The following is a 26,054-nucleotide window of genomic DNA, read 5'->3' as shown; positions in this document are numbered from 1 at the left end:
TGACTCCAGTGGGAGCCAAAGACGAGGTAGATCAAAGTCAAGAAGTAAGAAGAAAAATATTTACTGCTTTAAATGTGGTGGTAAAGGGCACTTCAAGAAAGAGTGTAAGAGTATCGATAAAAGCTCTCAAGGAAATGTGGCCAGTACTTCAGGCAGTGGTGAAATATTATTCAGTGAAGCAGCAACTGTTGCAGGCCGACACAAATTTTGTGACACATGGATTATGGATTCAGGAGCGACTGTGGCACATGACGTCTCGGAGAGAATGGTTTGATCATTATGAACCAGTCTCAGGAGGATCTGTATTCATGGGAAATGATCATGCCTTGAAAATCGCTGGAGTCGGTACTGTCAAAATTAAAATGTCTGATGGCACCATTCGCACCATACAGGAGGTACGACATGTTAAAGGACTGACGAAAAATCTTTTGTCCTTGGGGCAATTAGATGATATCGGGTGCAAAACTCGGATCGAGAACGGGATCATGAAAATTGTGAAGGGCGCGCTTGTGGTTATGAAAGCGGAAAAATTTGCTGCAAATCTGTATGTACTATTGGGGGAAACACACAAAGAGTCAGAACTAGCTGTTGCGTCAATTGGTTCGGGAGAAGAATTAACAGTGTTATGGCATAGAAAGCTCGGACATATGTCAGAACGAGGGTTGAAAATTCTCTCAGAACGGAAGCTGCTGCCGGGACTTACAAAAGTGTCACTACCCGATTGTGAACACTGTGTTACCAGTAAACAATACAGATTAAAGTTTGGCACTTCTACTGCCAGGAGCAAAAGCATATTGGAGCTGATTCATTCGGATGTTTGGCAAGCACCGATTGTATCCCTAGGAGGAGCGAGATACTTTGTCTCGTTCATTGATGATTTCTCTAGGAGATGTTGGGTGTATCCAATCAAGAAGAAATCAGATGTTTTCCAAGTCTTCAAAGATTTCAAAGCGCGGGTTGAACTTGATTCTGAAAAGAAAATCAAGTGTCTAAGGACTGATAATGGAGGAGAATATAACAGTGATGAATTTGATGCATATTGTCAACATGAGGGCCTCAAGAGACAATTCACGACGGCTTACACACCTCAACAGAATGGAGTGACGGAGCGGATGAACAGAACCTTGTTGGACAGAACAAGAGCTATGTTGAGGACTGCAGGTCTAGAAAAGTCATTTTGGGCGTAAACAGTCAAAACCGCTTGTTATATTATCAATCGTTCTCCTTCAGTGGCGATTGATCTGAAGACTCCGATGGAGATGTGGACCGGGAAGCCGACAGATTATTATCATTTGCATACATTTGGAAGTCCGGTGTACGTTCTGTACAATGAGCAAGAAAGATCGAAGTTGGATTCGAAATCCTAGAAAATGTATCTTCTTGGGTTATGCTGATGGAGTAAAAATATTTCGCTTGTGGGATCCTACTGTTCACAAGCTTGTCATCAGCATGGATGTTATCTTCAAGGAAGATAAAGTAAAGGGAGACAAATGCACACCGAATTCAGAAACTACTATTTTTCAGGTGGAAAATAAGACGGACGAAGGTCAAGTTTCTTGTGAAGCAGTACCAGAGCACGAAGAACAAGAACATGTTGAGCATGAGATTTCTAATGCGAGGCAGTCAACTCGAGACAGTATACATCCAGGTTGGCTTTCAGATTATGTCACTGAAAGCAACATTGCATATTGTCTATTATCAGAGGATGGTGAGCCATCGAGTTTCCACGAGGCTACTCAAAGCTCGGATTTATCTTTGTGGATGATAGCAATGCAAGAAGAATTGGAGGCATTAGACAAGAATAAAACTTGGGATCTTGTTACACTACCACGAGGGAGGAAAGCCATTGTTAACAGATGGGTCTATAAGATTAAGCGTGATGGCAATAACCAAGTGGAGCGGTATCGTGCTAGATTGGTGGTAAAAGGGTATGCTCAGAAAGAAACATTGACTTCAATGAGATATTTTCTCCTGTGGTTCGGCTTACAACAGTAAGAGTAGTGCTGGCATTGTGTGCGGTGTTTGACCTACATCTAGAACAGCTAGATGTGAAAACGGCATTTCTTCATGGAGATCTTGAAGAAGAAATCTATATGCTCCAGCCAGAAGGTTTTGCGAAAAAAGGCAAAGAGAACTTGGTTTGCAGGTTGAACAAATCTCTGTACGGTCTCAAACAGGCGCCGAGATGTTGGTACAAGAGATTTGATTCCTATATCATGAGCCTTGGATACAACAGCTTGAATGCAGACCCTTGTACGTATTTCAAGAGGTCCGGTGATGATTATATCATTTTGCTGTTGTATGTGGACGACATGTTGGTAGCAGGCCTCAACAAAGATCAGGTCCAAGGATTGAAGGCACAGTTGGCTAGGGAATTTGATATGAAGGACTTGGGACCAGCAAACAAGATTCTAGGGATGCAATTCACCGAGATAGAAGTAACAGAAAGATTTGGCTTTCCCAGAAAAATTATTTGAAGAAAATCTTGCAACGCTTCAACATGCAAGATAGTAAGACAATTTCGACCCCTCTTCCTTTTAACTTCAAGTTATCCTCCGAGATGTGTCCTAGCAGTGAAGCAAAGAGGATGGAGATGTCTCGAGTACCATATGCATCAGCAGTGGGAAGTTTGATGTTTGTCATGATCTGTACAAGACCAGACATTGCTCAAGCAGTGGGAGCAAGTAGTCGGTATATGGCGAACCTTGGACGAGAGTATTGGAGCACTGTTAAGAGGATCCTTAAATACATTAAGGGTACCTCGAATGCTGCACTATGTTATGGAGGATCGGATTTTACACTCAGGGGCTATGTTGATTCAGATTATGCAGGTGATCCTGATAAGAGGAAATCTACTACTGGTTATGTGTTTACACTTGCAGGGGGAGCAGTAAGCTGGGTTTCAAAACTGCAGACAGTTGTGGCGTTATCTACAACAGAGGCAGAATACATGGCAGCTACTCAAGGTTGCAAGGAGGCAATATGGACTAAAAGGTTATTGGAGGAGATCGGGCACAAACAAGAGAGTGTTCATTTGTTTTGTGACACTCAGAGTGCCTTGCACATCGCAAGGAATCCAGCCTTTCATTCCAGGACGAAACACATTGAAGTCCAATTTCACTTTGTGCGGGAAGTAGTAGAAGAAGGAAGTGTGGATATGCAGAAGATCCATACAAAAGATAACATAGCTGATTTTCTGACCAAGCCAGTGAACATTGATAAGTTTGAGTGGTGTAGATCTTCAAGTGGCCTAGCAGAAACGTAAGCAGCAGGGAATGGCAAGATTGAAAGGATGTGTGGAGATGTGTTTGATTCTCAATTAAATATCCAAGTGGGAGAAATGTTGGCAAATGCATGTGGCAGACATGCAATAAGTGCAAATGCATTGAATGAAGGAATAGTCAAATAATTGCAGCGGAAAAAAAAACGTGGTTGGCTGCAGGAAATTTCACGGGAATTACGTGAGGAGACGGAAGACGCGTATTATACGCGTCTTCACACGGATAAGGGGCTTTATAAATAGAGCTCCCCCCTTCATTTTGAAATCATCATTTCTTCGAGTTTCTCTCATCTTATAAGCATTTGAGTGCTTAGTTCTATAATATTTGTGAGGTGTTTTGTTCTACTGTATTAGGAGAGTGTGTGTTCTCTTTGGAAACACAGTGAGTGAGTTGTACACCACAAAATATTACAGTGGAATTCTTTTCATCTTGCCCGTGATTTTTACCCTAATAATTTTTAGGGGTTTTCCACGTAAATCTCGGTGTCCAGTTTATTCTTTATTTTCAGGATTTTATTATCTCAAATTCCGTACGTGGGACCAACACTACGGATAAAGTTCTTGAATTTTATGATCTGAATTAGGTGTCAATAGAATGGGCAAATAAGCTATTTTCTCGTGGCTTCCTATGTTTTTCAATGTGAATTTGGGCCCCGTTGAAATCAATTGAAGATTTGGACGGTCTCCGCCGATATTCACCAGCCGTGCGGGTGTCAATCTTTCCTAGCGTTATTATACATTTTTAACCATACGAAATTATCAATTGAAAGCAAAATAACATGAATATCCAAATGTTTATATTCTTTATTTCGGAACTGAAAAGGATCGACTACAAAGACAAAGATCACATATTAAACTTTGGACTTACAAAATGAAATTTTTCTTAAATTTTTAATGCCTCGTGTGCACATAATTGAGCTTTAAATATAAAACCGGAGCACTCATGGAATTTAAGTGAAAAACTAACATAAAATTAATGAACAAATTTATAAGTATATAACAATATAATATGTCATTCTAAACATCATTATTTGAAAAGAAAAAGCCTGCAAAGAATTAACTTGAAAATTATAAAGATTCGTTTTTAAATGGTTTTTTTTTTATAAATTACAATAATTTACGTGAAACTATCTCACGAGTCAATTATGATAGGTATAGATTGAGTTGACCTATCTTATAATATAAACTTATGAGACTGTCTTACAAGATACATAATTTTTATAAATGATATGAATATGGTTTTTAGACAATTAAATTGTTTAACTTCGAAAATTGATTAAATAGTATGTGTATATATTATTAGAGTATGTCTCTTGTGAGACGGTCTCACAAATCTTTATCTGTAAGACAGGTCAACCTTACCGATATTCACAATAAAAAGTAATACTCTTAGAAAAAAATAATACTTTTTTTATGAATGATCCTAAAAAAAGAGATATATCTCACAACACACGATCTGTGAGATCTTCTTACACAAAATTTTGCAATGTTATTAATTCACTCAGAACAAAGTCAAGTTTAACATTCATTATGGTGCGACACTTGCCTTCAATCTTCATTATTAGATGCATGGAATAAAATAAAATACTCTAAAGATAAGGTAGCAAGCTTAGATGTCCTACTAGATATTGGCCAAAATCATGAATGGATTTCATTGAATCTTCCAGCTATATCAGTTAGGAGTCGATAAAAGGATACATATCGGGTCATTTAAATCTGTAACTTTCCTTCCATGACTATCTAGAAAATATACAGTGATATAAACGAACCAAATCGTTTGTGAGCTATTCGAAGCTCGATTCGATAAAAGCTCGTTTGAGCTCGTTTAATGAGGCTCGTTAAGATAAACAAACCAAACTCAAGCTTTATAGTATTCGGCTCGTTAGCTCGTGAACATGTTCGTTGGTAAGTTCATGAGTAATCTTTTAGATGAAAAAATAATAGTTTTGATATTTGATTTATTGATTTTGCATATTATTTATGAAATATATATAAAAATCTATTAAATTTATTTATTATAATAAATTTACAAATTTTAATAAGAATAATATATTTTTCTTTAAATATATAATTTACTTTTTAATTAATTTAATGAAAATTTAAATGTATAATTCATATTTATTAAGCTTGTTTAGGCTCGATAAAGGCTTGAATAAGTTCGTGAGCCATGCATATATTCGTTAAATAAAGCTCGAGCTCGGTTCGATTATAAACGAACCAAGCTCAAACATTCAAGAGTTCAGCTCGACTCGATTACATCCCTAAAAATATTTGATTCCGTTTGCACAAGTATTTTAAAGACATTTTTAGTATTTTATAAAGGAAAAAAAAATTAAATATGTGTTCGAATAAGATTTTTTATAAAAATATTCATCAAAAATATTTTTTTAAAAGTGTTTTCTAAGTATAATTTGTAAAAAAACAGCCTAAGGGTGTACGTTTTTGATATTTTTAGAAATAAATATAATAATGAAAGTCAAAACATATTAATCTTTAAATATAAATTTTTTTTACATAATAATTGTCGAAAAACTTATTTGTTCTTGAAACGACTTGTATATAATTTGTGAGATCGTCTCATAAAAACTTACTTCAAATAAAATGTACGAAAGATATTGATGTACATAATTCACACGACTTGAATTTATGTATACAGAAATCTCATATCAATGTTTTTTCCATATTATCTCTCATTGAATGAATCGCACCAGTCACATTAGAGGGGGTAAAAAATTTATCCTTGATAAGCCAGCAACAAATGGTTTCTCGGATGCTCTTTATGCAATTCTCGAGATTTTGAATTTCAAAATTTGTACCCGTCAAATCAAGAGTCAAGAAGCAAACCGTAGAAACTGATATTATATCATATAATTGTGGAAGAATAACGTATATTGCCTCGATTCTTGAATGAGTCGCCAAATTATTGATTAAAATAATAGATTTTTAAAAAATCATGCTGTGTTTAGGGGTAGTTAATTACCATTATGCGAACGGTTTTCTCAGTTTCTGCATTGAATGTCTGTCCTCAAGGCTTATGGGCCCCCACCACCACCTCATCATCTTCTACCTCTCTCCCATTTCTCCACCAGTTTTTATTCTTTTTAATCCCAAATCTATCTCTTAACAAGTAAACAACTGATCTTCAAATATATATATATATATAAAACACGTAAACTGTTGTCTCGAGTGTGCTGTTCTTGATGTGAAATTGAGTGGTTTCGTACTCAAGTGGTCCAGTGTCATCCATTCATCCCCTTTCTTGAATTTTATCCTCGTCTTGTTTCCAAAACTCGCTGCCCCTTTGTAATTTTTGATGAATCCGAAGTGGGTTTCAACTTTCAACTGGAAAGTTAGAATCTTTTTTATGTAAACAAGAAGATGAGCGAGGACAAAGAAGCATCTAACGATGGCCATTACAAAATGACTGGCTTAGATTTTGTCAAGAAATTTAAGTTCTTCAAGGCTCGGGAGCCTAAACCTGGTGCTTTTGGCTGTTTCTTGTTCTGTCTCTGCTTAATCTTTTGCATCTTTCTGTTGGATATCAGATTTGTAAGTAGTTTATATGGGAAGGGATTGTTTGGGTCTTGGTTTAAGCCCGGTGATTTTTCAGCAAAAGTTGGGTTTCTTGAAGTTGCTGATGGAGAGTGTGATTTATTTGAAGGGAATTGGGTGTGGGATGAGAGCTATCCGCTTTATAAATCTCAAGATTGCATGTTTTTGGATCCTGGTTTTAGGTGTTCTGAGAATGGTAGGCGTGATGATTTCTATACAAAGTGGCGGTGGCAGCCAAAGAATTGCAATTTACCCAGGTTAAATTAAACTGTTTGAGTAGGTTGTAAGTATTTTTCCTTGTATATGTCATGGTTCATTACTTACTAGATAAGTTGAAATTAGAAGCCTTTTTATGTTGCGAGTAAATTTAGCACTTGAATGGTCATGTGTTACTATTTCAAGATTGATACGACTTCGGAATGTGTATTTGATATCTGGTTTATATTTACTCGTGGAACAATAGTATTTATCTAGAAATTATCCCCTGCAAAATGATTTTCTTTCTATTGGGATAAATGATTAGCATATATCACTCAAAGTTGATTTTCTTGCTAATAACTGTTTTTTGATGCGTAGTCGAACAATGAAACTGTGGTAATGAAAGAGAAATTTCATGAATTTTCAATGGTGGAGGTTTCCATATTGGTAGTGGATAGATACAGGTCTTTTTTTTATGATTTGGCCATAAATGTTCGCAATTGTGACAGAAATACATCAGAATGAAGGTGCTGAAAGCTGGAGTTCCTATCAGGTTTTTCCGTCTTAGAGAATATCCATTTGGTTTGGTTTCAAGATTTGCGAACAACAATTTGAATCTTGTTGAGTCTGACCTACATGTTTTATGGAATTATTATCACTCTTTCAGCCTTTGGCTGTCTAAAATTGTTGAGATTGTTTTGAAAGTTGTCTCGGAAAAGTGTTATGTATCCAGGTCATGAATATAATGGCTTTATGTAGCCGAAGATTATTGCACAATACAGATGTATCATGTTTGTTCTTTAGTAAGTTCCTATACGCGAAGATGTGATGGCATTTCTCTTATGTTATTTTCTTTTGTTGCACAGATTTAATGCGGAAATTATGTTGGAAAAACTGCGAGACAAACGCCTTGTTTTTGTGGGAGATTCTATTGGAAGAAACCAATGGGAGTCCCTTCTTTGTATGCTTTCTTCTGCTATTCAGAATAAGTCTTCAATCTATGAAGTGAATGGGAACCCGATCACTAAGCATACTGGATTTTTAATTTTCAAGTTCAAGGATTTTAACTGCACGGTTGAGTACTACAGAGCACCGTTTCTAGTGGTACAGGGCCGTGCGCCTGCTGGAGCTCCTGCAAAGGTGAAAATGGCATTGAAGCTGGATCAAATGGATTGGAGCTCTGGGCGGTGGAAGGATGCCGATTTACTTGTTTTCAACACAGGGCATTGGTGGAATTATGAGAAGACAATTAAAGGGTAACCTTTGACTCTTACATTGTTGTTATTTATGTTTTATTTCAGTAGTAATTTTCATGTGTTTTAGCCGCACAACAAGCGGCGCATAATGATTTGGCTGGCTGCTGTAGGTTTGAAAGATGTAATTTTGATCACTACTATATAGGGGTAGAATTTTGGATCTGAAATGTTTCATAGAGCTGTGTCTGTTCAGTTGAGACTGTTATTTAGGCGAGGATTCATCATTGCTCATTGATTTGTGTGGCACAGCAACCAAAACATATTATTTGGGTTGCTGTTTCATCTGCGATATGATTTAAATTTGTGTATTATTTGGCTTGGATTTGGTTTTACTTGTGAATCCAAATCTTACTTGCATGACAGGGGATGTTACTTTCAAGAAGGGGCTGAGATCAAGATGGAGATGAGCATTGAGAATGCCTTACGAAGGTCAATCAAGACAGTGGTGGACTGGATAAGTCGGGATGTAAATTTGTCAAAGACTCAAGTCATCTTCCGAACCTATGCTCCCGTACATTTCAGGTATCCCCGATACGTCATCCACAAATTCTTTTACTGACCACTTCTTTCATTAGTCATGCATCCTGTAGTGGACCATGTATTTTTCATATGGAGCAGCACTTATGTTTCGAGAACAGTTGCTCATAATAATTAAAGAATACTTTAAGTTGAACCCTTTTTCGCTCTCCCTCGGGCCTCGGGTCCTTTCCTGCCTGATACAGTAGCATCATAAAATCTCTTTCTAATTCCTCTTTTGGCTGATCAGAGGAGGTGACTGGAATAATGGTGGTACGTGTCACTTGGAGATGTTACCGGACTTGACTATACCACCCATGGCATCTGAGTCGTATACCGAGTTCAGGAATGTCGTCGAGGTTTTATCAGAACATCAAAAAAGGGGGAATATCAGTTTATTAAATGTGACTGGTATGACTTCTCAAGAGGAAAGACGGTCACTCTTCCGTATATTATTTAGGCCTCGTCACTGAGCAGGCTCCTATCCGCCGCCAAGATTGTAGTCATTGGTGCCTGCCTGGCATACCTGATTCGTGGAACGAGCTCGTCTACGCTACCTTTCTTAAGCGAGAGATATCTCGTAGACCACACGTGACATAGTAGTACCACACGTGACATAGTCGTAAAGAAACATAGTCTAAAAAGAATCATTCTACCTCGACTTAGGTACATGAAGTAGTGTTCGAGGATGTTTTGACTGATGCTACGGTTGCAAATGACTCTTGCATATGTACAAATACGAACTAGGGAGGGCGTGCCATTGATTTTGCAGGCATGTTCTTATTGTGAATCATTGATGCCAGGTGAATTGAAATATTTGTATTTGGATGGATACTCTGATTCACATGAATTTGATACCTAGAATACACTTCTGTTTTTGTTTTTTCCCCCCTCGTTTTTCCCTTTTTTCTTTTTACTTGTAAATATGATTTACAAAGAAAGTTGTACTCTTGACAGTATTTTTGATTGAATATTGTGCATAGAAAAGGGCTATATGCAGCTGATTTATTCAGTTACATATGAATGAGGACTAGTGCAAATTATTCAGTAATATATATATCTTACTCGATCTTGTTGCATATTCATTGTTGAGACACAAGATATATAAAAAAGATTCGTTTATATATATATATGAAAGGAATATTTTATTCCTATATTATTTTGTTAAATTGATAATATCAATTTAATATTTTGTCTTTTTAGACTAAAAGATTTTATTTGATTTATTTCTAGATTATAATCTTTTGCTTGATTTATTTCTAGATGATAAGATCCTGATTGATTTATCTATAGATATCATATGATTCGTTTTTAATATGATTTTTATCTCCAAGATATTTTATCCTTATTTGAAAGTGTTTTATGACTAATGAAAATATTATTTCTATATTTTCTAGGACTTTTTTTCTAGGTCAAGCCTAGTAATATAAATAAGTGAGCTTCACAAAACGTACAAGGGTGGAGAGGGGAGAGAAGATTTGTGTGATTCCAGAGACTTTTCAGAGAGTTGGAGAGAGAATGTGCTTTTGAGAGAAAAGAAGTTTTGAGAGAGAAAAGATTTTAGTGGGGTTGCAGGAAGAGTGTTCTTTTGTGTCTTCGTGAGCTTTCTCGTGTGTGATCTCTGCGTGGTTTTTCGTGGACTTAGTGCATAGTCTTTTTACAGAGATTACTGAAGAATATTTTTAATGTTTAAGATTTTGTGTGATTGAGTCACAGACTTTGTCGTGTTGCCGATTGGTGTTGCCAACACTCAAGAACAACACTGACGCTAGAGTGTTGATCGAAAAGTGTCTTCGTTTGGTTTTAAGCAACACGCTTTTTGTTTTATGCATCTAATCTTTATGTGGTTTATTTTGATGCATTTTTAATTCCTTGGAGTGTCAAGGAATTTGATTTTGTTTTCTCACTAGTATTGTTTTGGTGTAAACGATTTACATAATTTTTCTAGTGAATTTTTTGTCATGAGATATCGCACAAGTATTCGTACTTGTGCATAATTTAAATCTGGTGTTAATTTATTAAAGTTATATTTGTGTGTTAAATACTTAATTTTCGCTGCATGTTGTGTACTCGTGTTAACAACACCAGCACAACACTAACTTCTGATACACACATTATAATAGTTTAATTAATTTCCTGTACGTTTATGAACAATATCCCTTTCAAGTGGTATCAGAGCCAACGCTTGATACACTAAGTGATTGATTCTGTTTTATTGTTGTTTTTGTTTGCAGGAAATTTTACAGAATCCCAATGGACGTACTGTCTACAAACACTGCTGTTTTGAAGGAAAAATGCTGGCTGCAAGTCAACCCGCACGGTGTTGCCTCTGGTGTTGCAACACCGGGCCGCAACACCACTTCAAAATCCTTGTGTCTTAATGCTAAATCTCACAATGACTCAGGTAATCATGAAATACATGATACTGATTCTGATGAACTCACATTTGAATGTGTGCAGGCTATGTATGAAGAGCTATACGAAGATTGGATCAAAAAAATGAAACAAATTCTATGCTCTCTAAGGAAAATACAGATCTGAAAGAATGTGTGTCTCGACTTGAAGCTGTGCTTAGAAATAAGGATCTTGAGCTTCGTAGTGTCAAGGATGATCTTGAGAAAGCCTCAAAAACTCTTGGAAAATTGAACTCCAGTTCAACAAAACTTGACTCGATGCTAATGATGGGAAATGACAGTAGAGCTGGTCTTGGATACGTGAAAAACACATATGAACATGGTGAAACTTTCAAATTCGGATCACAATCAACTGCTTTCAATAGGGAAAGGAAAGTCGATCCGATCCCTTCAAAGATTGATCCTGTGGTGAAAACTCTCCCAACCAAGATGCAAAAGCTGAAACAAAGGAAACGACATTTTATTTGCCACTACTGTCATAAGCCAGGTCACATTAGACCTTTCTGTTTTAGACTGAGAAATGACTATATGAACTGGCATGCAAATCTGGTATTTCCCACTGTGTAGCCCAACACCAGGCGCAACACAACAGTCAAGAAACCTCTTATGAAGAAAGTTTGGGTACCAAAAGCTGTTATTCATTGCAATGTCATTTATACTTCTTTAAAAACTAACATTGCAAGTGCATGGTACTTTGACAGTGGGTGCTCACACCACATGACCGGATCTAAAGAACACCTCATGGATTATGTTGATGTAAAAAGTGGGCGTGTAACCTATGGTGGTGGTGCCAAAGGAAGAATTGTAGGCAAAGGAACCCTGAATGTTGACGGAACTTCCTGAACTTCATAATGTTCTACACGTTGAAGGACTTAACTCAAACTTAATAAGCATAAGTCAACTTTGTGACAATGATTTACATGTTAAGTTCAATAAAAATAATTGTGAAGTTTTTAATGATGTCAATGTTTGTGTAATGTCAGGTACTCGTTTAGCTGACAATCGCTATCAATTGGGAGAAGGTGATGGTTGCCTAAGTGCCAAGGTGAGTGATTTAGACCTATGACATCAAAAACTGGGACATGTGAGCTTCATGACCTTGAAGAATCTGTGTAAGTTTGATGTTGTGAGAGGTATGCCAGATTTAAGTTCAGGTAACTCATATGTCTGTGGACCGTGTCAGAAAGGTAAACAAACCCGTGTTGCGAACCTGGTGTTGCAACACTTTTGGACAACACGGTGCCTTGAACTCTTGCATTTGGATCTAATGGGTCCGATGGAAATTGAAAGCTTGGTTGGTAAGAAATATTCGTTTGTTTGTGTTGATGATTTTTCGCATTTTACTTGGGTAAGTTTTCTTAGAGAAAAATCTGATACATTTGATGCTTTTAAGAAGTTGCATGCTAGGGTAACAAATCTGTATGATATGAGGATGGTTAAAATAAGAACCGATCATGGTGAGGAGTTCGAAAATTCTCATTTTATTTATTTGTGCCATAAGAAAGGTATCACTCATGAATATTCATCTCCGAAGACCCCTCAAAAAATCAGCATAGCTGAAAGGAAAAATCGAACCTTTCTAGAAATGGCTCAGGTCATGCTTAGTTATAAGAATGTGTCAAAATGTTTTTGGGCCGAAGCTTTAAATACAGCATGTCACATTTCCAATCGTGTTTATTTAAGGAGTGGTTCTACAATGACCTCATATGAGATTATCACGGGAAGAAAACCAAACCTTAAATATTTTCATATTTTTGGATGTGTAGGTTATGTGTTGAATGATAGAGATCATCTAGCTAAATTTGATTCCAAAAGTGATAAATGTCTTTTTGCTTGGATATTCTACTAATGGTCGTGCTTATCGTGTATTTAATCTGAGAACTAGGACTACAATGGAATCAATTAACGTTGTGTTTGATGATCTTGCAGATCTGACAGTTAAAACACCGGAAGATGATGTAGAAGAATTGCTGGATATAAGTAAGGCACTGACCAGAAACAGTGTTGAGTCTGGTGTTGAGACCAGTGAAGCAACACCAGCACAACACCGCCTATGAACCGAACAGAAACTGTGGATAATGATAACGATGATGATGATGATGTGGTAATCAATGGTGGAAAAGAAATTCCCAGCAAAATTCAGAAGAATCACCCATCATCACAAATCATTGGTGAACTACATGAATGTGTGCAAACTAGGAAAAAAGAGAAGGTTGACTACCGAAAGATGATTGGCTTAATCTGCATGAGCTCCACGTTTTCCCAGGTAAGTCACTCGTGTTTTGTGTCTCAAATTGAACCCAAGAATAATAATAATGGCATTTTGAATGAGGAAGTCTATGTCAGTCAACCTAAGGGATTTGAACATCCTCACTACGTGGACCATGTCTACAAATTGAAGAAAGCTCTGTATGGACTGAAACAGGCTCCACAGGCATGGTACGGTAGGTTAGCTGACAATCTGATAAACTTGGGCTTCAAACGAGGTGAGGTTGACAAAACACTTTTCATTCAAAAACTGAAATATGATATTTTGATCTGTCAAGTGTATGTAGATGATATTATTTTCAGTGCTTCATCTCAAATGCTTGTGAATAACTCTGTGGATTGCATGTCATCACAATTCGAAATGAGCATGGTAGGAGAACTAACTTTCTTTCTTGGATTGCAAGTTAAGCAATTACATGATGTTATATTGTGATAACTTAAGTGTTATAGACATTTCGAAGAATCATGTTCAACACTCTCGAAGAAAAAGGCATAATTCGACTGGAATTTGTTAGGACTGAGAATCAACTGGCTGATATATTCATGAAACCTTTGGAATTTGAGAGATTTTCCAATCTTCGGAAGTCTCTCAGCATGTGCGTACAATAATCACACACACATGTTGTCATTGGTGTTGCCAACACCGGTGACAACACCATTTTTGCATGTCTATTTTTAGGATGTTAGGCATACTGCATAATCATAACCATCCTATTTATTTGTGTAATGTCTGAACAATGAAGACAATTTCTGAAAGGTACTCTCTGAGTGTTCATACTTGCAATCAAATGTTGAGGAATAAATTATGCTCAATCCAAGCCATCGAGTAGTTGAGGATATTCATGGAAATCATGATCTTGCCTAATGTGAAAAAGTGACTTGGAAAATGTGAGTATAAGGAGAAAAACAGAAAAGAGGTTAATAAAAAAAATTGTTTAGAAGAAAATGAAAAAAACTACCTAGAGGAGTCCATTGAAGACCGTTCTTCTAGTGTGGGATCTACCACTTCTAAGTAAAAATAGTAATGGAAAAAGCTACATAGGGGAGTCCATTGAAGACCGTTCTTCTAGTGTGGGAGCTACCATTTCTGAATCAAAATAAAATTTTATGGAGGTTTGAATAAAACTTAGTGGTGTTGCCAGGAGGTGTTGCCAACACCAAGTTCTGACACATCACAGTTTATACACTGCCTGACATCTTGATAATTCATTACATTGGAGGCATATTTAGGACATGCATATTGATTTTTGTTTCGTGAATTCATCATGTGCAGTGACATATCAGTGTTGACCTATGACAGTTGATAAAAACCTTGATTACCTAGATTTTGAATTTATGTGCATACTTGTGTCAGTGAGTTATAATCGATGTGGGTTTTACTGGATATTCTTTTGAAATCGTCGTAACACGAGTTTGAATCAATTTTACTGTTTGATTTTGGTATTTACTCTTGCTTGTTCTCATTTACCCTTGCAATCTTTTTTTTACTCTCGTGATTTCTCTTGTGCGTCTTTGTGTATAACTCCTGATATACCTTTATAACTTTCTCTCACGTTCTACAGGTGACTGAAGATACTTCTGATGTTGAGTCCGATGTTGTCAACACCGTTTAAAACATTGACTATTTTTTATTATGATGTTCTTCAAAGATCAAGGACTATTTGCTATGTTTGTCAAGTTCACCCCGACCTGTCATCAACGAATTCTACAATACCCCCGCGGATTAAGAAAATGAAATCACGGAAGAAATCAATGCTATCATGATGTACTCCTTTTTTCCTCCCTGATCTTTGGGATACTTGAGCTATAGGGGTTTCTCAAAGAAGATGAAGAAACTCTTTTTTATGTGAATAAAACCCTCAAGATCGCTTCGCCTCATTTCAAGGGTCCAAATTGACTTTGATCTACAGCAGATTCAAAAAGGCCAAAGAACTCATTGCTTACTACGTGACTAAGTATAGTCTGCTTTTGGAAATTGGCTTACATTCTGGCCAAAAAGGGGGAGTAGGAGGACCAAAAATGCAAAAGAATGATGCTGAAGCATCTGGAGTTGCTGAGATTGAATGAATACTTATACTCTGTCTTTAATGTTGTTTTTGAGTTGCTCTTATATCTATTTGCGTGATTAATGAATTTCTCCTTCGTAATTATTCTTATGTTTTCAGGTGTTCTAATGATGGTATTGACAACACTGTCAACAACACCAGTACTTTAACATGTTTAATTCAGGGGAGATGAACTTTAACTCAGGGGGAGATACACTCTAACGCAGAGGGAGCTTATGTCACGCCCCGAAACTCGGGATTTGACACCGACGTTGTTCATCAATCACACAATCGAAAAACAACCAGCCTCGTAGCACAGTATAAATCGAAACCAGTTTATTTCATAAATTCGCAAAAACAACCATTGTCTTTACAACTGAATAAATTGAATAAATTGCGGAAGCGTTTACAATTAAAATAAACCTACTAAAATTCTTAAATCCTTGCAGCAAAATTCTCGAAATTTAAATAAATTCACCAGCCCCAAAATTGATCCGACTCTTCTTCCTCAACCTGTTCCTATGATTTATCTTCGGATTTATTTGGGAAGGTTGTAAGGAGTGAGTATTTTGGAAAATACTCAGCAAGTGGGGGCCGTTCGAGTACACAACAACATGCATATAAAATTCGAAATGCGTACACACACACACACCATGCATAAATTGACTCATATCACATTCGTATCCTTGACCTGACACTGAGATTCCTCTACTTTCAATGATTTACTGACGTCAGTCCCTAATTTTTATTCCTCTAAGGGGGCGAGGCCGGATCGGTTATATCCCCACCGTATGAGGGTCGTATCATAGTTGGGATTCCCTCCCATATCAAGTTGAATCCTCACAGTGTCAACATAAAACTCATGCACAAATCGTAGCCAGAAGGGGTAGAAGAAGAATTGTACTCGACCGAAATTTCGAAAATACGAAAATGCATACACCAAAATTACACATTTAAAACAAGCCCACTTACCTTAGATATCGTAGAAAAACGTGAATAGAGGGGAATCCTGCACTAGAAATTTCGAACCCTAGCTTCGGGGTTGGACTGCAGCAGCGCTTCGCTTCTTCGCACACTGAGAGAGCAAGCTCTCGAAAATCCTAAGAAAACTAGGAGAGGAGCTCGAAAATTTGGAGTAGAAATGGTGTGAATTTTCGAGTTATAGGCCCTCCTATTTATAGGGGTTGGCTGCTATCTCGATAGATGTCATCTGCGCGTTTAAACTTGAATCAAATCTCCATCTAAAATCGTGATCAAATCTAAATTTTATTCTTTATCCTAGACCTAAATTTCGAAATTCATGTATGTATCCCAAGGATAAATTTCGAAATTTATGCTTTGCCCAGCCTGCAAAATTTTGACTTTTGTGTCTAATTCCCAATATTCGGTAGACTTTTTATTTCCTAAAATAATAAAAATTATATTTCTTAAATCCCAAAAATTTGCTGACTTAAACACGAAATTTAGTAGTATTTTTCCACAAATAAGATTTTGATTATTTTCCTAAAATCCTGGTAGTTAAATCTTTCTCAAGCTGCATTTATCGTGTAGACTTTTCCCTTTATCTATGATTTTCGAAAATTCCCTAATATTCTTTCAATATTATTTTCGAAAATCTCATGATAAAATCCTCAAGATTTTTAGTTCCAAGATTGGGTTATCTTCTTGCTTAAATCTTTATCCAGGTATATCAAATCTTAGATCTATATCCGGTATAATTCTGCATATCTCAAATTCCGAAAAAATATACACGATATTATTTAAATTCTTGAGTTCCAAAAAAATGCTACATCACAAATTCCGAAAATCTCGCAAATCTTGTTACAAAAATATTATCATGATAAAATCTAACATCCTGGATTTTACATCCCTCCCTCCTTATGGGAAGTTTCGTCCTCGAAACTTGGGTTGGTTTGGTCTATGAAGAGATACGGGTATTGGTTCCTCATCCTTTCTTCTAACTCCCACGTGGCTTCTCTTTCAGTGTGGTTAGACCATTGCACCTTGACGTAGGGAATGATTCGTCGTCTCAGTACTTGGTTCTTGGTGTCCACGACTCTAATGGGAACCTCTTCGTACTTCAGCTCTTCTCCCAAGTTACTTTCGATTATGAGCGGTTCTACTTCCAACACGTGGCTTGGATCCGAGATGTATTTTCGTAGTTGGGACACGTGGAAAACATTATGAATTCTTGACATGTTTGGCGGCAGTGCCAATCTGTATGCCAGTGTACCCACCTTTTCCAGAATTTCGAAGGGTCCTACATAACGGGGGTTCAGCTTCCCAGCTTTGCTGAATCGAACAACTCCTTTCATAGACGAGACTTTTACGTAAGCCTTATCGCCCACGTTGAATTCCACTGGCCTTCTTTTCAGATCTGCCCAACTCTTTTGTCGGTCTTGAGCTGCCTTGAGTTTTTTTCGGACGACTGTAACCTTGTCTACTGTTATCTGTACGAGCTCGGGTTATACTACTGCTTTTTCTCCCACTTCATCCCAATAAAGTGGTGATCGACATTTCCTTCCATAAAGAGCTTCGTATGGGGCCATTCCAATACTGCTGTGATAGCTGTTGTTATAAGCAAACTCGATCAATGGTAGATGATTGCTCCAATTGTTACTGAATTCTAGGGCGCATGCTCGCAGCATATCTTCCAAAGTTTGGATGGTTCTCTCCGTTTGTCCATCGGTTTGAGGATGATAGGCCGTACTTAGGGTTACTTTCATTCCCATGGCCTCTTGAAAGCTCTTCCAAAAGCGCGAGATGAACCTTGGGTCTCTGTCAGACAGGATGCTCACTGGTACTCCATGAAGTCTTACAATATTGTCCATGTACAGTGTAGCTAATTTGTCCAGATTGTAGTTCATACGGACGGGTAGGAAGTGTGCAGATTTTGTAAGTCTATCTACAATTACCCATATTCCGTCCTGACCTTGCCTTGACTTTGGTAATCCTACCACAAAGTCCATGGAGATATGGTCCCACTTCCACTCAGGTATCTCCAACGGTTGCAATAATCCTCCGGATCGCTGGTGCTCTGCTTTGACCTGTTGACAAACCTGACACTTAGAGACGAATACTGCCACATCTCTTTTCATTCTGTTCCACCAAAAATTCCTCTTAAGGTCTCTGTACATTTTTGTACTGCCTGGATGTACTGAAAACTTGGACTTGTGTGCTTCTGATAGTATTTCTTGGCGAAGGTTATCGTTGTTCGGTACGCACAGTCGTCCATTCATCCAAACGACTCCCTTGTCATCAATTTGTAGATCTTGAGACTTACCATTTTTGACTTGTTCCTTAAGTTTCTTTAGCTCGGGGTCTCGGTCCTGATTTAACTTGACGGTCTCCTGCAGACATGGCTGGGCGGAGAGTGAAGCTAGAGTGGTCTTGCCTCCATTTTTCCGACTCAGAGCATCGGCCACTTTGTTCGCTTTACCTGGATGATAACTTATAGTCAAGTCGTAATCCTTCAATAGTTCGATCCACCGCCTTTGCCTCATGTTTAGTTCTTTTTGGGTGAACAAGTACTTGAGGCTTTGGTGATCTGTGAAAATTTCACACTTGGCGCCATAGAGGTAGTGCCTCCAAATTTTTAAGGCAAAAACAACTGCTGCTAACTCAAGATCATGCGTAGGGTAGTCCTTTTCGTGCGGTTTCAACTACCTTGACGCATAGGCGATCACTCTTCCCTCTTGCATGAGTACGCATCCCAGACCTTCCTTAGATGCGTCACTGTAGATGGTGAATTTCTTATCTTCAGTAGGTAAGATTAGCACTGGCGTGGATGCAAGTTTTTCTTTCAATGTCTGAAAACTTTTCTCTCAACCTTCGTCCCAGATGAGCTTGGAATTCTTCTGAGTGAGCTTAGTCAGTGGTATAGCTATGGAAGAAAAACCTTCGACGAACTTCCTGTAATAACCTGCCAGTCCAAGAAAGCTCCTGATGTCTGTGGCGTTCTTAGGTTTTGGCCACTCTGTAATAGCCTCAACTTTCTTGGGATCCACTGATACTCCTGCTTCCGAGATCACATGTCCTAAAAAGGATACACTCTTAAGCCAGAACTCACATTTCTTAAACTTAGCATATAGCTCTTTCTCCCTCAGTGTCTGTAGTGCAAGGCGGAGGTGCTCTTCATGTTCTTCCTCGTTGGGAGAATAAATGAGGATGTCATCAATAAATACCACTATGAACCGGTCCAGAAATGGTTTGAACACTCTGTTCATTAGGTCCATAAAGGCTGCAGGCGCATTGGTCAACCCAAAAGGCATCACTGTGAACTCATAATGCCCATATCTTGTCCGAAAAGCTGTTTTGGAGATATCTTCAGCCCTGACCTTCAGTTGGTGGTATCCAGTCCTCATATCCAATTTAGAAAAGACTGCGGCTCCCTTGAGCTGGTCAAATAGATCGTCTATTCTCGGAAGAGGGTACTTGTTCTTGATAGTGATCTTGTTCAGTTCCCTATAGTCGATGCACAATCTCATACTCCCATCTTTCTTCTTCACAAAGAGTACTGGCGCTCCCCATGGGGACACACTAGGTCGAATTTGCTTTTTGTCCAGCAATTCTTGGAGTTGCTCTTTTAGCTCCTTGAGTTCAGCTGGCGCCATCCTGTAAGGTGCTTTAGAGATTGGTGCTGCACCAGGAACCAGATTAATTTCGAACTCAACTTCGCGGTCCAGAACTGTCCCTGGGAGTTCTTCTGGGAAAACATCCGGGAACTCACATACTATTGGGATGTCTTCTATCCTCATTTCGACTTCTCCTTGCACTTCGTTGATCATTGCTAGGTAGATGTCTTCTCCGGATTTCATGGCCTTCCATGCCTGGGAAGTGGAAAGGAGTGATTTTCGTTCCTTGGATTTACCATGATACACGATCTCTGCCTGATTTGGGGTTCGGAGCTTAACTCTTTTCCCTTTACAGTCCACTATGGCATTATTACTGGCTAACCAATCCATCCCTAGAATGATGTCGAAATCGACCATAACTAATTGTATCAAGTCGGCACTGAAAGTCTGATTAGCGATACCGATCTTACAATCCTTGTGAATTTCATGAGTTTCTATGGTCTTACTCGTAGGTGTGGCTATCCGAAAAGGTTCAGTTAGAGATTCGTGCTTAAGTCCTAACTTCTTAGCAAACCTTTTAGACACAAAAGAGTGTGTAGCACCACAGTCAAACAATGCATAAGCAGGTACTTTTTGAAGTAAGATGGTACCTGATACGACTTCATTGGCGTCGTCCGCCTCTTCTTGGTTCATAGCGAACACCCTGGCATTAGGCTTATTCTCCTTTGGTTTGTTGGGGTTAGCTCCCACATTCGGCCCAGTTCCCTTGTTGGGCCCAGCTACTTGGTTGGCGGCCGTAGGACAATCTGCGATCCCGTGCCCTGCTTTTCCACATCCGAAGCACGCACCACTGGCTCTTCGACATTCCCCGGGGTGTCTGAAACCGCACTTCGGGCATGGCTTGGGTCCTTGATGGTTGGCCGCTGAGGTTTGCCCTGAGGAAGGTCCGCTTGATTGGTTTGGCTTTCTGAACTTCTGACCGCTCTGAGAAGACTGACCGGCATGGGGTCGCTTGTTCTTATTCTCTCCCTCCCTGCGGCGGATGTCAGTTTCAGCTCGGATTGTTGCGCCCATAAGATCTGCAAAATTGGCGGGCTAATAAACTGCTAAGGCTGACTGGATTCTACTGTTTAATCATCTCTTGAATCGGTGCAGCTTCAAAACTTCGTCCGCCATGATGGCCGGAGCATAAGATCCAAGGGCATTAAACTGAGACGTGTACTCCACTACTGACATGTCTGGAGCTTGAGTGAGATTTTCAAAGTCACTTAACTTCTGCAATCTGACTTCTGTCGGGTAGTACTGTTTCAGAAATGTTTCTCGGAAGTTTCGCCATGTGATTGGTCCAGCAGCGATCATGGCTGGCGAGACTTCTTCCCACCATTTAGCTGCTCTGTCTTCCAGGAAAGGCACAATCACCTCCACTTTGAGTGCCTCTGGAACTTCCAAAAGCCTTAACTGAGTTTCGACACTCTTTAGCCAACTTCGGGATCAACGTCCCCTCTGAATATCGGATATCTGTTCTTACGAAGGGACTCGTAATGAAATTTGATTCCGTTCGGTGGTGGTGGTGGAGGTGGTTGATTGGCATTTGGGTTTCCCAACCCTTGCAGTGTCGTGGCCACTATGGTGGCTATGGCCATAAGATCAGCTTGGCTTAGATTAACTGCAGGCGGTGGTCCATTCTCCTGTCGATTCTCCTGTCTCTCTTCGCGATCGGCATTAGCGTAACGCGGGTTGCGGTTTTGCCTTGGGGGTCTGCCGGCCATTTTCCTATATTCGCAAGTTCTAAAAATTTGTACGAGTAGGTTCATGCAATAGATTGCGCAGAACTAAATTGAAATCAATGGAACAAATAAAATATTTCATTGATTTCTCAAACAGAAAAATAAATGAACATGACCAATCTAAATAAATAAATGTACTGAAGAAAAGAAAATGTAGCAACAACGGAAATACTACAAAAAGAAATGGTCCACTAAACGTTCTAATCTGCTATCTCGCCATTTCCCACTGCCACATCAGGTGGGGCTTCTTCCTCCTCGGGGTCATCAGGCATCTCTGGGTCTATGAAATCTGCCAGCTGCATCTGAAGGCTATGATTTTCCGATTCCAACTCAGCAATATGTTCCCTGTGGGTCAGAATCTTTCCTATCGCGTCATTCAATTCATTTCTTGCGTGTGCGCAGTTTGTTTCATTCTTCTGGATGAGCTCCTTCTCCTTTGCTTTCCTCTCGTCTACCTCCTTGGATAGCCTTTGGTTATTCTCAGATAATTGCATGATCACATTCCAGGATTCTTCAATTTTTTTCTTATCCCTCAGCCGGGCTTGACGGGCTTCAGACAGTTCTATGGTGCATCTATCCACTTCCTCCTTAGCTTGCTTGGCTTGACTCATCGTTATTTGTAATGACTCTCGCAGTTCGCAGTTATGTTCTTTAACGAGCTCGAACATTTGGAAGACTTCGTCAATTCTTTTCTCTGCTGTCTCCAGTTTGGTAGTCAGATTTTCCACTTGTTGTCTCCTCTCAAGATTACTAGCTCTCAGTCTCCTGATAGTCCTATCCTGGTGTCCTATAGCCAATTCCTTTAAATGTATAGCAGCCTGAGCGCGTGTGCGATGCTGGTGGTAATCCAACTGAATAGTCTCCCTATGGGTAATCGGGGTTACTTTCTTACGAGCAGTGACACGAAAACGAGTCATTTCCTGAAACAATAAAGAAATGAAACGCTCAGAATATCAAAAATAGGATAAAATAAATATCAAGAACTAATAGAGCAAGGTATCGAAATTTATATGTATTTTTCGAAAATTTCCGAAAATAGGAGGTTAAAGCTGGCGGGTTGACTCGATGATTCGGCCGAGTGGACTCGCCGGGTTGACTCGCCGGAGTACGGTCGGAGTAAAAGCGCGCGTTGGAGAAGAGGTCAGGGTCTCAGAACCGGCGATGTCACGGCCAGAATTGGTCGGAAGTTACCTAATTTGGCCGGAAAAATTCGCGCAACTCGCTAACTATCTCGAATTTGGGCGTTTACGATTGGTTGATCCAATCCAAAAATTGATTGTTGAGAAACGTTACCCATGGATTGTGTATCGTTTGTGTAAAATTAATTTAAAATCGGAGTAGTATTGGTAGGGTAATTGGATAAAACAAAATTCGGCGTTTAGGGTTTAAACGCCCTAGTTCTTAGATCTGAAATTACGGCTTCACCCGAACACTAAATCTGAAATTGGTTGAGGGCTATTGTTCGTTTCGTCGAGAAGATTTCGGAACTGGTCTCTAATCGAACACACGTTACCGGAAGCGGCCGGAATCGGCGGAAAAGCTCGGCGGCGCACGTAAGGTGCTGTTTGGCCGAAATCCGAATTTTTTTTTTTTTTTTGAAACTCGATTCTTCCACTCGGATTTTGAACCTGGCGGCTCTGATACCACTTAAATGTCACGCCTCGAAACTCGGGATTTGACACCGGCGTTGTTCATCAATCACACAATCGAAAAACAACCAGCCTCGTAGCACAGTATAAACCGAAACCAGTTTATTTCATAAATTCGCAAAAACAACCATTGTCTTTACAACTGAATAAATTGAATAAATTGCGGAAGCGTTTACAATTAAAATAAACCTACTAAAATTCTTAAATCCTTGCAGCAAAATTCTCGAAATTTAAATAAATTCATCAGCCCCAAAATTGATCCGACTCTTCTTCCTCAACTTGTTCCTCAGACTTATCTTCGGATTTATCTGGGAAGGTTGTAAGGGGTGAGTATTTTGGAAAACACTCACCAAGTGGGGGCCGTTCGAGTACACAACAACATGCATATAAAATTCGAAATACGTACACACACCACACACCATGCATAAATTGACTCATACCACATTCGTATCCTTGACCTGACACTGAGATTCCTCTACTTTCAATGGTTTACTGACGTCAGTCCCTAATTTTTATTCCTCTAAGGGGGCGAGGCCGGATCGGTTATATCCCCACCGTATGAGGGTCATATCATAGTTGGGATTCCCTCCCATATCAAGTTGAATCCTCACAGTGTCAACATAAAACTCATGCACAAATCGTAGCCAGAAGGGGTAGAAGAAGAATTGTACTCGACCGAAATTTCGAAAATACGAAGATGCATACACCGAAATTACACATTTAAAACAAGCCCACTTACCTTAGATATCGTAGAAAAACGTGAATAGAGGGGAATCCTGCACTGAAAATTTCGAACCCTAGCTTCGGGGTTGGACTGCAGCAGCGCTTCGCTTCTTCGCACACTGAGAGAGCAAGCTCTCGAAAATCCTAAGAAAACTAGGAGAGGAGCTCGAAAATTTGGAGTAAAAATGGTGTGAATTTTCGAGTTATAGGCCCTCCTATTTATAGGGGTTGACTGCTATCTCGATAGATGTCCTCCGCGCGTTTAAACTTGAATCAAATCTTCATCTAAAATCGTGATCAAATCTAAATTTTATTCTTTATCCTAGACCTAAATTTCGAAATTCATGTATGTATCCCAAGGATAAATTTCGAAATTTATGCTTTGCCCAGCCTGCAAAATTTCGACTTTTGTGTCTAATTCCCAATATTCGGTAGACTTTTTATTTCCTAAAATAATAAAAATTATATTTCTTAAATCCCAAAAATTTGCTGACTTAAACCCGAAATTTAGTAGTATATTTCCACAAATAAGATTTTGATTATTTTCCTAAAATCCTGGTAGTTAAATCTTTCTCAAGCTGCATTTATCGTATAGACTTTTCCCTTTATCTATGATTTTCGAAAATTCCCTAATATTCTTTCAATATTATTTTCGAAAATCCCATGATAAAATCCTCAAGATTTTTAGTTCCAAGATTGGGTTATCTTCTTGCTTAAATCTTTATCCAGGTATATCAAATCTTATATCTATATCCGGTATAATTCTGCATATCTCAAATTCCGAAAAAATATACACGATATTATTTAAATTCTTGAGTTCCAAAAAAATGCTACATCACAAATTCCGAAAATCTCGCAAATCTTGGTACAAAAATATTATCATGATAAAATCTAACATCCTGAATTTTACATCTTAACTGATTGCGATGCTTACCAAGATTATCATTTTTGGATGTTTTGTCCAGAAAGGCAAAAAGGGAGAAATTGAAATGAATATTTTATTCCTTTATTATTTTATTAAATTGATATTATCAATTTAAGATTTTGTCTTTCTAGACTAAAAGATTTTATTTGATTTATTTCTAGATTATAATCTTTTGCTTGATTTATTTCTAGATGATAAGATCCTGATTGATTTATTTATAGATATTATATGATTTGTTTTTAATATGATTTTTATCTCCAAGATATTTTATTCTTGTTTGAAAGTGTTTTATGACTAATGAAAATATTATTTCTATATTTTCTAGGACTTTTTTCTAGGTCAAGCAAGGAATATAAATAAGTGAGCTTCACAAAACGTACAAGGGTGGAGAGGGGAGAGAAAAGATTTGTGTGATTCCAGAGACTTTTCAGAGACTTGGAGAGAGAATATGCTTTCGAGAGAAAAGAAGTTTTGAGAGAGAAAAGATTTTCGTGGGGTTGTAGGAAGAGTGTTCTTTTGTGTCTTCGTGAGCTTTCTCGTGTGTGATCTCTGCGTGGTTTTTCGTGGACTTAGTGCATAGTCCTTTTACAGAGATTACTGAAGAATATTTTTAATGTTGAAGATTTTGTGTGATTGAGTCACAGACTTTGCCGTGTTGCCGATTGGTGTTGCCAACACTCAAGAACAACACTGACGCAGAGTGTTGATCGAAGAGTGTCTTCGTTTGGTTTTAAGTAACACGCTTTTTGTTTTATGCATCTAGTCTTTATGTGGTTTATTTTGATGTATTTTTAATTCCTTGGAGTGTCAAGGAATTTGGTTTTGTTTTCGCACTAGTATTGTTTTGGTGTAAACGATTTACATAAT

General features: G+C 38.4%; 1 pseudogene; it reads left to right on the top strand.

Annotated features, from left to right (window-relative positions):
• Positions 1–6,411: 6,411 nt before the first annotated feature.
• Positions 6,412–9,820, top strand: LOC142523109 (protein trichome birefringence-like 11; annotated as a pseudogene).
• The last annotated feature ends 16,234 nt before the right edge of the window (positions 9,821–26,054 follow it).

Source organism: Primulina tabacum, chromosome 2, assembly GCF_025594145.1.
Source record: "Primulina tabacum isolate GXHZ01 chromosome 2, ASM2559414v2, whole genome shotgun sequence".
In the NCBI taxonomy this organism is placed as follows: Eukaryota; Viridiplantae; Streptophyta; class Magnoliopsida; order Lamiales; family Gesneriaceae; genus Primulina; species Primulina tabacum.
The sequence above is the reverse complement of the archived record's forward strand: the minus strand, read 5'-3'. Positions and strand labels throughout refer to the sequence as shown.